Source organism: Lissotriton vulgaris, chromosome 5 (genome assembly GCF_964263255.1).
Source record: "Lissotriton vulgaris chromosome 5, aLisVul1.2, whole genome shotgun sequence".
Taxonomy (NCBI): Eukaryota; Metazoa; Chordata; class Amphibia; order Caudata; family Salamandridae; genus Lissotriton; species Lissotriton vulgaris.
The window spans coordinates 162,616,499-162,630,933 of record NC_141693.1 but is presented as its reverse complement, the minus strand read 5'-3'; positions in this window follow the sequence as shown (position 1 = coordinate 162,630,933).

The window sequence follows — 14,435 nt, the reverse complement described above, 5'->3', positions numbered from 1 at the left end:
AGGGTGGTGTGGAGTGCAAAAAAATGATGGATTTATGAAATGAAATGAAATGAAAATGCGTTTTGTATAGCGCGAAATAGTTGCCCGGAGGCGTCCAAGCGCTGAGATTGCGAGATGTTCTAAGCAGCAGAGCAATTGACACAGAGGGAGAGGAGAGTTTATTTATTGAACAGAAAAGTTTTCAGATGCTTCCTAAAGGAGGTCAGATCTGGATTGGACCTTAATTGAAGGGGTAAGCTGTTCCACAGCCTAGCGGCATTAAGGGTAAAAGAACGGCCTCCTGATCTAGCCCGGTTAACTTTGGGCACCGTAGCAAGGAACGCGCTAGCTGAGCGCAACTGTCTGCTAGGGAGGTAGGGGGTGATTAAGGGACGATTGATCAGAGGGCCAGTTGCCCAGAATGACTGGTGGGCGATACAAAGGGATTTAAAAGTAATCCTGTCCCTAACAGGAAGCCAGTGCAATCTTGTTAATCCAAGTTTAGCAGAGGACCTACGGGGAATTTGAAGTAGGGTCCGGACTGCACAGTTTTGGATCACTTGCAATTTCCGCAATGTGAAGTCAGGGGCTCCCAAATAAAGTGCATTTCCGAAGTCCAGCCTAGAGTGGATCAATCCCTGTACAACAATTTGTTTGGCTTGGAATGGTAGCAGGGGGAGAATCTTCCTCAGCATTCTGATAAGGCCGAAACAGGTGGCAGACAGCTTAACAGCCTGGTGGTCTAGCGTTAGGGACCTGTCCAACCAAATGCCCAAGCTCTTAATGGCATCCTTTGGGACTGGGGGGGGGACCCAGGCAGGCCGGCCAGATGGAGCTCAGCGAGGACGGGGCCGAGCGTCCCAGCATCATAACCTCTGTCTTGTCCCCATTGAGTTTAAGACAAGACAGGGTCATCCAGCTGTTTACTTCGCTCAGGCAACCAGCCAGATCCACCGTGGCCGTAGGGCCCTCATCCCGCGTCAGAGAGACCTCCAACTGGGTATCTCCGCGTAGGTAATGATCTTAATACCATATGGGCGGACGATACCTGCCAGTGGTCTCATATAGACATTAAACAACGTCGGGCTGAGCGAGAAGCCCTGCGGGACTCCACAGCCCAACGGTCTGCTGGTGGAGATGGTGTTTCCCTCAAAAACCTGGAAAGTTCTATTGGCCAAGAATGATCTGAGCCATTTCAGCGCTCCCCCTTGAATCCCGATATCATGGAGACGCTGCAATAAGATCTCATGATTCACAGTGTCAAAAGCGCACTCAGATCGAGGAGGATGACTGCCACCGATCCTCCCAGATCTAAGATGCCTCTTGTTTCTTCCAGAACTGACAACAAGGCCGATTCTGTCCCATGTTTGGGGCGAAAACAGGTTTGTGACGGGTCAAGCAGTTGATGATTTTCTAGAAAATTAGTTAAAAGGTTGTTAATGTATTTTTCCAGTATCTTGCTGATCCAGGGGAGCAAGGAAATGGGACGGTAGTTGTTAAAATTATTCATGTCCATATTAGGATTTAGGCCCAGATCTTTGTACTGGGGTGAATGTAAGACATTGTTCTGCATTCTGTCCATCAACTGTGTTTTTTGCAATTTTCACCCCGAGTGGGCTGGGTATGCTCAGACGTGAGTCCCAGGCACTCCACATCACTGGAGTCAAGCTATCCAGGCTGAAGAAGGCTGATAGCCAGAAACCGGTCTTTGGATGTTTGATTCCGGTCTAGGAAAGACATGGCTTGGTAGTTCGGGCTGGACTGTTCCCATGGGGCACAGGGTCAAGGCTGATTTGTATATGGTCATTGTCTGACCTAGGGTGGTGTGGAGTGAAAAAAAACGATGGATTTAGGCCCAGATCTTTGTACTGGGGTGAATATAAGACATTGTTCTGCATTCTGTCCATCAACTGTGTTTTTTGCAATTTCCAGATGTCCCTGCAGCATGCCCGGTTTGTCTGCTCTGTAGCTGGTTCCTGGTCAAGTCCCTACCTGAATACAGCATTCCTCGCAGGGCAGTGCATGCGCTGCCCAGACTTGACCTAAAAACACAAATGCAAACCTCTAGAGAGAGATGCTGATGCACTAGCAAAGACCCAGGTGTCCGCATAGCCTTCAAGACAGCCCTCATATCCTACCGCTACGCAATCAAAGACGCAAATAAAGCCACATTCACCACCCGCCTTCAGTCCATCAACCGCACCTAAGAACGAATCCAAGTCGTCAGAGTCCTCCTCTCCAGATGCCATCGAAAACACAATCCAACCCTCCCAGTCCCTCTTCATCTCACTAGCCGACTTCTTCCACACCAAGTTTACCAACATCTACATGAACTTTGAACCCCAGCACTTAAAATGGACCTTCCTGCACCTCAACCCATCAAGGGGAGGGAATCATCGGTGCTGCACGGGCAAAAGGGAAGGAAAGAGCCTAGCTGATAAAAAATCACATAACCACAGATTATCAATCAACAACCTTCATCCAAGCACAATGACTGCTGTGTCAAGCCTATTAAAACTCAATTCTCAACCCCTTTTGGTCACCAGATGATTTCCTGGACACGCAGCCAGTTAAGAAGCCCAACCTTGTTTGAGACATTATAGGCAAATTCCAATCCTGCCCCGTGTTTTGAAATAAACACTCAAGGTCTACGCCGAAATTTCTAGGGGCTGGGGCAAGAGATGAGAAATGTGCAAGCGAGAGGAGGAAACGCAGACGGGAGCCATGGGTGAGGTTAGAGAGATGCAGCTAAGAGAGAGACAATGAGTGAAGGGAAATGAAGAAAGGTGGGAAATTAGGGTGGTAAGGGAAGTTGTAAAAGAACGGCCTCCTGATCTAGCCCGGTTAACTTTGGGCACCGTAGCAAGGAACGCGCTAGCTGAGCGCAACTGTCTGCTAGGGAGGTAGGGGGTGATTAAGGGACGATTGATCAGAGGGCCAGTTGCCCAGAATGACTGGTGGGCGATACAAAGGGATTTAAAAGTAATCCTGTCCCTAACAGGAAGCCAGTGCAATCTTGTTAATCCAAGTTTAGCAGAGGACCTACGGGGAATTTGAAGTAGGGTCCGGACTGCACAGTTTTGGATCACTTGCAATTTCCGCAATGTGAAGTCAGGGGCTCCCAAATAAAGTGCATTTCCGAAGTCCAGCCTAGAGTGGATCAATCCCTGTACAACAATTTGTTTGGCTTGGAATGGTAGCAGGGGGAGAATCTTCCTCAGCATTCTGATAAGGCCGAAACAGGTGGCAGACAGCTTAACAGCCTGGTGGTCTAGCGTTAGGGACCTGTCCAACCAAATGCCCAAGCTCTTAATGGCATCCTTTGGGACTGGGGGGGGGACCCAGGCAGGCCGGCCAGATGGAGCTCAGCGAGGACGGGGCCGAGCGTCCCAGCATCATAACCTCTGTCTTGTCCCCATTGAGTTTAAGACAAGACAGGGTCATCCAGCTGTTTACTTCGCTCAGGCAACCAGCCAGATCCACCGTGGCCGTAGGGCCCTCATCCCGCGTCAGAGAGACCTCCAACTGGGTATCTCCGCGTAGGTAATGATCTTAATACCATATGGGCGGACGATACCTGCCAGTGGTCTCATATAGACATTAAACAACGTCGGGCTGAGCGAGAAGCCCTGCGGGACTCCACAGCCCAACGGTCTGCTGGTGGAGATGGTGTTTCCCTCAAAAACCTGGAAAGTTCTATTGGCCAAGAATGATCTGAGCCATTTCAGCGCTCCCCCTTGAATCCCGATATCATGGAGACGCTGCAATAAGATCTCATGATTCACAGTGTCAAAAGCGCACTCAGATCGAGGAGGATGACTGCCACCGATCCTCCCCGATCTAAGATGCCTCTTGTTTCTTCCAGAACTGACAACAAGGCCGATTCTGTCCCATGTTTGGGGCGAAAACAGGCTTGTGACGGGTCAAGCAGTTGATGATTTTCTAGAAAATTAGTTAAAAGGTTGTTAATGTATTTTTCCAGTATCTTGCTGATCCAGGGGAGCAAGGAAATGGGACGGTAGTTGTTAAAATTATTCATGTCCATATTAGGATTTAGGCCCAGATCTTTGTACTGGGGTGAATGTAAGACATTGTTCTGCATTCTGTCCATCAACTGTGTTTTTTGCAATTTTCACCCCGAGTGGGCTGGGTATGCTCAGACGTGAGTCCCAGGCACTCCACATCACTGGAGTCAAGCTATCCAGGCTGAAGAAGGCTGATAGCCAGAAACCGGTCTTTGGATGTTTGATTCCGGTCTAGGAAAGACATGGCTTGGTAGTTCGGGCTGGACTGTTCCCATGAGGCACAGGGTCAAGGCTGATTTGTATATGGTCATTGTCTGACCTAGGGCGGTGTGGAGTGCAAAAAAACGATGGATTTAGGCCCAGATCTTTGTACTGGGGTGAATATAAGACATTGTTCTGCATTCTGTCCATCAACTGTGTTTTTTGCAATTTCCAGATGTCCCTGCAGCATGCCCGGTTTGTCTGCTCTGTAGCTGGTTACTGGTCAAGTCCCTACCTGAATACAGCATTCCTCGCAGGGCAGTGCATGCGCTGCCCAGACTTGACCTAAAAACACAAATGCAAACCTCTAGAGAGAGATGCTGATGCACTAGCAAAGACCCAGGTGTCCGCATAGCCTTCAAGACAGCCCTCATATCCTACCGCTACGCAATCAAAGACGCAAATAAAGCCACATTCACCACCCGCCTTCAGTCCATCAACCGCACCTAAGAACTAATCCAAGTCGTCAGAGTCCTCCTCTCCAGATGCCATCGAAAACACAATCCAACCCTCCCAGTCCCTCTTCATCTCACTAGCCGACTTCTTCCACACCAAGTTTACCAACATCTACATGAACTTTGAACCCCAGCACTTAAAATGGACCTTCCTGCACCTCAACCCATCAAGGGGAGGGAATCATCGGTGCTGCACGGGCAAAAGGGAAGGAAAGAGCCTAGCTGATAAAAAATCACATAACCACAGATTGTCAATAAACAACCTTCATCCAAGCACAATGACTGCTGTGTCAAGCCTATTAAAACTCAATTCTCAACCCCTTTTGGTCACCAGATGATTTCCTGGACACGCAGCCAGTTAAGAAGCCCAACCTTGTTTGAGACATTATAGGCAAATTCCAATCCTGCCCCGTGTTTTGAAATAAACACTCAAGGTCTACGCCGAAATTTCTAGGGGCTGGGGCAAGAGATGAGAAATGTGCAAGCGAGAGGAGGAAACGCAGACGGGAGCCATGGGTGAGGTTAGAGAGATGCAGCTAAGAGAGAGACAATGAGTGAAGGGAAATGAAGAAAGGTGGGAAATTAGGGTGGTAAGGGAAGTTGTGGAAGACAAAAAACAGACTTGGGAGAGTTAGGTGTCATAGGATAGTAAATGAAACAAGAGATCCATACACGAGCAGCGAGAGGAGATGGGGATTTAGCGGGACACAAAGAAAACCCATTTATTCTCAAATCGGGTGAACGCGTTTTGTTCCGAAAGCGTGTTCAGGCAGCAACAAAATGAAAACACTAAGATAAAGGCAAGCAAGCAGCGTGTGAATCGCTATTTGTTCCCATGGCAATACTCCATGGGAGTTAACTTGTGAGAAAAGGTCGGACATACACCAACCATTAGCCATTTGCAGGCTACGATTTTTGAATGACACACAAAAGCCAATCCAAATTGGTGGGAGGAGTCAGACCCCACAAAGTACATACAACAGCGCAAGCACTGTCTAGGCTCGACCTAAATTATACCTCTCAGAGAGGGCATCAAACTGTCATGCCAGTGAGGACAGTGTAGCGTTCTCCTGAATCTTATGGCCTCCTAAAATACGGAGTCACTTACCCCTGCACACACTTTCTGAGAGAATCCTAGCTGTACCTATTGAGCAATTCAACCAAGAATCACCTGTTTTGCCTACTCTGGAACATCCATTCTGCTGTTACATCCTTGAATCCATTGAACCATTGAAACATGCATACAGCTTTGCTAATACTCGTCTAAGTATTTTACCCATGTACTTCTGGAGACCCAAGTTGAACGACCTACGGGTCTTTTAGTCTGAGACAGATTTTCTCTGTAACCCCTCAGTGTAATCACATTTCCACTTGTCTTTGGTAAAACTCCTTTAGGGCACATCTGTTTACCCCAGCCACTTGCTTACTGGGACCTGTGCGTAGCTTTGGAGAGATTCTTAATCCTTACTACCCCTTCTCTTGGGCCCAATCTCCACTGTGTATCAATTTGTTCCAAATATCATCAACAAAAATATCATCCCACAGAATTTAATAGAAAATCTACACTCAACGGGATGGTATTTTTGTGAACGATATTAGGACGCAATATTTTTGTCAGACAATATTTCTGTATACAATAATCATGCAAATGGTTTGAGCTCCTGTGCCAGTTCCTGGCACAGTAATCATTTTTCATGTGAGCAAAACAGGGAGAGCAGCTTTACTTCATTCTTCCTCTGTTCAGACACCAAATGGAGGCACTTTATGGCAGGCGAGCAAAGCGGATATAATTCAATAGCTTGTCTCGCTGTGTGGCATTTCAGCAACAATTTCCCTCAAACATTCAATTATCATCTGCACAGATTACAGGGAGAGATTCTGAGCCTTTAATTTGACTGTAAATGACCTGCCTTTTCAGTGCCCATGGCAACAGCAGCCATTTTCCTTCTCTTCCCCTGTGTGCGACGCAAACTCCATGTCAAGTTAAACTTGCCAGTGGGGTCATATCTGTTTAGGCAATTATTGAAGCAGTTGTGTTATTTTATACCTTTAGAGATTTCAAATATAATGAAAATAATTTCCAGTGTTTCCATAAAGTGTACTTTTGAGAGAGCGGAAAAGGTGAAGAGAAGGCGTGATCTAGAGTTGAAGAGCGGAGGGGGGGAAGGCGAATGAAAGGGCATGAGTAAAGGACTATGTAGACAGAGTAGAGGAATATTGAAGATGGTGTAGGGAAGAGTAGAAACAAATAAACAGGAAGGGGGCTCTGTAGGCATCAGAGAGTATTGCTCAGTTAATAATGGTTTGGGGAAGGGACATAGAGGGGTAATGACCGTTGCAGTAAGGAGGTGAGAAGATAAGGTTATAACAAGGATATTGGAAAAGAGATAATGAAGAGGCAAAAAGAAGTGCAGTGAAGGCATGCTTAGATGTAGTGAAGTAGTAAAGAGGTTTGCAATGAGCAAGTTAAAAAAATGAGTTAATGAATGATTCTGAAGCAGACTTTGGGTCTTTTAGACTTTGTAGGATGGGATACTTTGACACAAAGTTAGAATATGCCCTGTCTTCCATTCCAGAAGTATAATATAACCTGTAACTCTTGTAAAACAGTGGATAGGATATCCACCATGTTTTGATGGATTATCCCGTCTGCCAAACTCACAAAAAAGTAAAAAAGTCTGCTCCACAATCTTTCATCAACTCCTTTGTTTTCACTTCTTCATTACAAAACTCTTTCATCTTTCAGATCCTAGAGACCAATGCCAAGAAGGAGGCACTTGATGCACAGCCCTCAAAATCTACTTATTAATTTTTTAATTTTAGAATTTGGAATTACTGGGCAACGTTCATCTAGAACCTTGTCCTGAAACTTCCATCTCCGTACTACTGTGAGTTTCATGTTTGCTACTTCTCTGTTGCCACCCTGATCTCGTAGAAGATTATCTTATTTTAGCGTGTGCTAGAAACTGTTTATCAGTCACTGTCAAGGTGAAGTTAACATCACATCTACCTTTAGAGCCAAGGATCACTCTGCAATTTTGCAACACGTAATGTGAAGGGGAAGCGTATTCATGACATGTTCATGGTTCTCACCAAGGAGACATTCATAAGATTCCAGACTTTGCCTTTTGGTCCCGCCATGTACATGGTGCACCGGGGTCAGTTCTGTCCCCAGGGGTGTTCAACTAATCTGTAAAAGCTCTTGGAGATCTCTATCACGTGTAAATGGTTAACACTAAGAACGTTGCTGCTTTATATCAGGTCTAGGAGCTGTCATCTATGCCATTCTTGGTTACCTGTCATAGATGGTAGGTGGACAGACTTTAAATCACTATGTTGTGGGAAATTAGCATGATGCATTAGCAATGATAACAGCTTTAAGCATGGCAAGGAGGTAAGAAAGTACTATACAAATTCCCCCCAAAATACAGTATAATTTCGCAAACACTCAACTATACTTTTGTGTATCTGTGTTTGGAAATAAACTGAGGATTGGTTGGGTGTTTAGCTAAAGATTGGTGAGAGCTCATGATCTTTGAAAAAGGTTTGACACAATAATTACCTTCAAATTCCAGAGAGTGACCTTAACTTTTTTTAAGAGAGCTTTAGGGCGGGAGGGTTAGTGGGTTTCTCCTCTCTAAGAAGTTTTTGAAAAAAGAATGCTATCAAATAGTGCATTTTAAAGCACACTTTTCACATAAATTTGCTACAACGCCATAGACTTTGAAAATAGTAACCATTAGCACCTTCACTGCAAAGGCTTTCATGCACAATGTGCTGAGACATTTTTATGTTTGGGGTACTTCACACTTAATCCTTCACATCTTTTTTTTACACAAAATGTTTTCAGTTCAAATTTCCTTCCTTTGGTTCCCACATGCTAGGGATTTTAAGAATATCCTGGGATTGTCTATTTGCCTGGAAGGAGGAAAGAAACTTGCCAAAATATCGATTGTCTTAATAGGGAAAAAAAGTATTGTGCAAGAAAGTGCTTTTTTAAACACTATCAACAAAAGCACAGATATGCTATAACTACACTTTTCCCAACTTTCAGAATAGACAGAGTTGTTTACCACTTTTTTTAAGCAGTTGTTGATTTTTTCTAGTTTTTTGTGTGTCTGCCTACTTGTAGTTTGTTGTGGAAACAGTTGTGAAACACATCAGTAAATCCAGAAAGCTATACATTCCTGATAAGGAAACACAACTCAGGATTCAACATGGTGGCATTTGTGTAGATTGCTCGATGTTTTCCTAAGGATGCAAATAGTTGAAATAACAACAATATGAAAATAATTTGGACAAAATAGAAAGGTGGCAACATTTTTGTGGTGATATGATGCTTAGGAATGTTCAATGTAGGTTCTTGTAAAGTTATGACATGAATAAACGAAAGCTGCTGCATACATTAAAATGTTGTGAGTGATTTTGTGACTTCTACAATTTTCATATGTAATGTTATGCCATACCGTTAAATCGGTCATACATTTTTAGACACAGGGATATATAGTGTTTGTTGGCTGTCCAAAAGCTATTAATTAACCATAGCCACCATTTAATGATTATCCACGTGTACTGGCTATTCACTTATGCATGTATGTATGTGTGTATGCATGTGTGTGGTATTTCTACTGCAATAACCTAGCTAAAAGGCAGTTGAGCACTGTGCATTATCAAAGACATGCATCATTAGATTTTACCATAATGGTAAAATCCAATGAATGAAAATGAGCATGAAGGAAACGTATAAATGTTTAATTGTTCCCAGAATACTCAGTTTAGGAAAAGTGGTCATGTATAGAGCTCTGCATAGGGGGTTTCCCAAACTATTATGTAGTTTGTTTACAATTGGAAGTGAAACATGGAGAGAAATTCAATTGATAATAACATATGTGCTACTATTCTGTGTTCCCAACAGCTCCAAAGAAAAAAAATGGTACCCCCCGTATGTGGCTGGGAATGTCAACGGCAACAAGAAATCCCCAAAAACGCAACAAGGAAAAATCAAGATTTTGCCTCCAGAAACCTACCAAACCCGGACATTTCTAAAAACTAGACACACAAGGACACAAGGGAGTCCATGGTGGTATGATTTGCATGGATCCCAAAATGCTTTCTTTACTAGAATGTTCTGCAAACATCAAACGCTTACAAAAATCACACATTATTGTCAAATATCTGAGTGAAAGTTCTGGAATCTGAGGGAATGAACAAAACTCCTATCGTCAATCGTTCCCACGCTCCTCATGATAAAAAAGTACCCCAAATGTGTTGCGAGGCCTATCACCTACACAAGGAAAAACCTCAAAATGGAACAAGGAAACATCAAGATTTCACTTTGTAAAGTGTCATATTCTGACAATGTGGGTAGTTGCGTTATTTGGGCTCTGGTTCAGTAGCCACCCATGGAAACCTACCAAAGCCACACATTTCTGAAAACTAGAAACCCAGGAATGTCCAGAGTGGTATGACTTCTGTAGATTCCACTACGTGCTCTGCAAATGTCAATCCTTGGCTAAATTCATGCATTTTTTTCATTTCTGTGAGTGAAAGTTATGAAATCTGCAGGGAGACACAAAATTCCTACCACCTAGCATGCCACTCTACTCTTGATAAACTCGCCACACCGCTTGTGTGGCTCAGACTATCTATCATCTGTAGTTAGAAATGTCCCAAAATGCAACAAAGAAACATCAATATTTCACCTTGCCCACTATCCTTTTCTTGGGAAGTGGGTAGCTGTTATGTTTAGTCCCTTACTTGGCTGACATCAAGGGGAATCTACCAATCCTAGATATTTCTGAAAGCTTGAGACTCAGGGAGTCTAGATTGGTGTGAATTGCATTCGTTTTTCAGAATGACCTGCTTATTTCAAAGTCTGGCTAAAATCATAGATTTGCCTCATAACTCTTTGAAGCAAAACTCCAGAATCTGCAAGGATCTACATAAATCCTACTACCCAGTGTTCCCACATTTCTACTGATAGAAGTAGTACCCCTTTTGTAAGACTGTGTTTAAGGCTTGCAACTGGCGAAAACTTGAACCTTTTGAACAGAATTTGGTATTAAAGAAGTCTTTACATGGTTACAATTTGAGTCCAGTCCTGTGACATGCATTAGGTCCAGACACACATGGGGAGCAGCTTTTCAATCAGCAGACCAGTGGGATTGCACAGTGGTAATACTTTGGCCAGTGACTGGAAGAATCTGAGTTTTCTGTCACATAAATATGGGAAAATAGCATTTTTTGCACCCATAGTTTCAATCAATTTATCAATCAATATTTGTAGAGCGCACTAATTACCCTGCGGGTATCCAGGTGCTGCGTGGGTAGGGCTACTCAAACAGCCAGGTCTTGAGGCCACTCCTTATTTAAGTGATGGAGGTGAAAGTTTGGAGGTAGATGGGGAGGTCATTCCAGGCTTTTGACAGTGAGGTGGGAGAAAGAAAATTCTCTGGCTCGAGTACGATGGATGCAGGGGACGGAGGTGAGAGTCAAGGAGGCAGACCGCAGGTGCTGGTGGTATGAGGCTCACCTGGTGTTTCCGCAGGGGTGAAGTGGAAAGAACAGATGCTGGATCCAAACTTCCCTCATCCGCTTCCCCGGCCCAACAACATCAAAGCCAAAGCGGAAAAGATGGGCAAGAGAGGAAACCAAATAGGGAAGGGAGAAGGAGTAGAATCCAGTGGCTTATCTGGTACGATGTTTCATATCTTCCTAATGGGTAACAGTACAAGAGTTTATACAGCCCCTTAAAACTACAAAGGTGATATACTTGGAAGTGTGTCTGAATGTAGGTGTGATACCTGTTGGTCATCCCCTTGTAGTGAATTGGAAGTTTATGGACAGATATAGTTCAAGACTAACACAATAGTATTTAAAAGGTAGAAGCATGTGTATTAATCAGGACTCCAGAATTTAAGCATTCAATCATGATTAGTGTGAACAATACCAGCCTTAACAGAGACTGCCAACTAGATACGCTAGACCAAAGCAAACATATGCTGTCCTGAAAATAGCTAGAAAAAAACAAAAAAACTAATTTTCCTAGACAGGACCAAAAATATGAAATAATAGACAAAAAGTTGCTGGGTCTGGGTAAAATAGAATATCTATGTAATATCCAAAGTAACTAACACCATTCTCTTATTTGCAGCATAAGTAAGAGTACGGAAGTCAATCCTGGCAGAGAAACAATCTCATGCTATAACTGAAAAGCAAAAAGTCAGATAAGTATCCACTTTAATACTACGGTATGCAATAATCCTACTGTATAAGCTGGAGGCTAGGATTCTTTTAAATAAATGCTCTCTGTTACCTCCCTCTCAGGAACAGAGAAAATATGCATCAAGGAGATGCTGTCTGGATAGGCGGCCCTGTACTGACAGCCAGCAATGGAGACGTGGAGCTGAGGAAAGCTCTGTAAGGGAAGTCATGACCCGAAGTGCTGCACTTCAAAGGCGTCGCAAGAGAACACAGAAATCCGATCCTGCTTTCTGACATGGACTGATCAGGTAAGTGCAGGCAACAAGAATGAGCAACACAGGAATCCGTGACGGAATGCAAAGGGCGTCCCGTCATTGGACATTTTATGGTCTTAAGCACCGCCCTTGCCCGCCGACGAGTGTCGGTGGGTGGGGCTCGCTTAAGCTGCTGTCGGCAGGTGCTGCCGCGAGGCTGGCCGACATGAATATCAGCAGCTGTGGACGTGCTCTACAGAGGGGCTACCCGACAAGTGGCATAGTGAATTGTCAGACGGTTGTTCAGGTGATCTGGCCCTGTGTTGTGGAGGGCTTTGTAGGCGTGCCTGAGCAGCTTGAAGTGTCATCTCTTCTTGACGGGGGACCTGTGCAGGCTACAGTGAGGGGTGATTAGGGATCATCTGGTTAGGTCCAGGATGATTCTTGCTGCTGTATTCTGAATGGTTTGGTTGCGCTTGAGAAAGAGGGTGGTGATTCCGGCATAGAGGGCGTTCCCATAGTTGAGTCGACTGGCAAAGAGGGCCTGTGTGAAGATTCTTCTGGTGTCGAGTGCGATCAATCTGAAGACTTTGTGGTTAATTCTGAGGATGTTGAAGAAGGTGGCGGTGACCAAGTTGACCTGTCGTCTCATGAAGAGTTTGATGTCGAGGATGATGCTGAGGTTGCGGGTGTTGGTGGTGGGGGTGGGAGGTGGTCTGAGGGAAGAGGGCCACCAGGAGTTGTCCCACAGTGAGGGGGGTCTTCTGAAGAGAACTTCAGTTTTGTTGGTGTTGAGTTTGTGGCAGTTAGTTCTCATCCATCCAGTCATGGTGTCCTGGATGTTTGCTCTAGTCATGTCTGTGTCTTTAGTGAGGAAGAGGATTAGTAGGGTGTCATTGGCGTAGGAGATATATTTGAGTCTCTGGCTGTGAGCGATAGGTGCTTGAGGAGTCATGTAGTCATTCAACATTGTGGAGCTCAGAGCGGAGCCCTGGGGTATGCCACAAAAGATGCTCTTGGGGTCAAAGAAGTACAGTAGGAGGTGGATCCTTTGAGTGCATCCAGTAAGAAAAGAGTATAGTAGCTTTGGGGCGTTGCTGTAGATGCTGATATGGTGGTGTCTTTGGATGAGGAGGTGGTGAGAGACTGTGTTGAAGGCCATTGACAGGTCAAGGAGGATTAGGGCTGCTGACTCGCTGCAGTCAATAATGGCTCTTACGTCATCCTTGGTGGCCAAAAGGGCAGTTTCTGTGCTGTGGTTAGAGCGGAATCCAGATTGGGAGAGGTTGAGCACGTGGTTCGATATCAGGTAGTCCGTGAGTTGCTGGCTGATGGCTTTTTCCAGTACCCAAGTCAGGAAGGAGAGGAGCGAGATGGGCCAGTAGTTCTTGAGGTAGGATGGGTCAGTTTCATCAGAAGTGGTTTTACTTCTGCATGCTTCCATGTTTTCAGGAATGTGTTGGATTTGATCGCTGAGTTGATGATGCTGGTGAGCGTTGGTCGATTTCTTTGTTTCCGAGGTTGAAGACATGGTGGGGGCAGGGGTCGGTCGGGCTCTGGAATGGGTGGGGGACATGATGGATGTTGTGGTATCAGTGTAGAGGGGTGTCCAGTTGGTCAGGCAGTGGGGCGGGAGGATGGTTGGAGGAGCCGTAAGGTCCATTTTAGATGCTGGGGTTCAAAGTTCATATAGATGTTGGCAATCTTGGTGTGAAGAAGTCAGCAAGTGAGATGCTGAGGGACTGGGAGGATTGGATGGTGTTTTCTATGGCGTCTGGAGAGGAGAATTTACTGACGATTTGTGAAATAGTTCTTAGGTGCGGTTGATGGACTGAAGGCAGGTGGCGAATGTGGCTTTATTTGCTTCTTTGATGGCATGATGGAAGGATTTGAGGGGTGTCTTGAAGACTGTGCAGTGACCTGGGTCTTTGATGGTGCGTTAGCGTCTCTCCAGAGGTTTGCATTTTTAGGTTGAGTCTGGCCAGCGCATGCACTGCTCTGCAAGGAATGCTGTATTCAGATGGGGACTTAAAGCTCTGCACACTCTCTGCCCATATTTTTCATTGGATTGTGTGATTCTACACTGTAAACTGTGGCTGTTCATTGGTCAATAGGCTTAGTAGTCCCTCCTTAGTACCAACTTATCTCATTTTGTAACATCCCATGGCAACACCGCCTGTGTAGTTCCTCAATAGGCTTTAAATACAGCCACCCAGCACCATTTTCTCAAATAGCTTAGTCCTGCCTGCTGTTGCAGG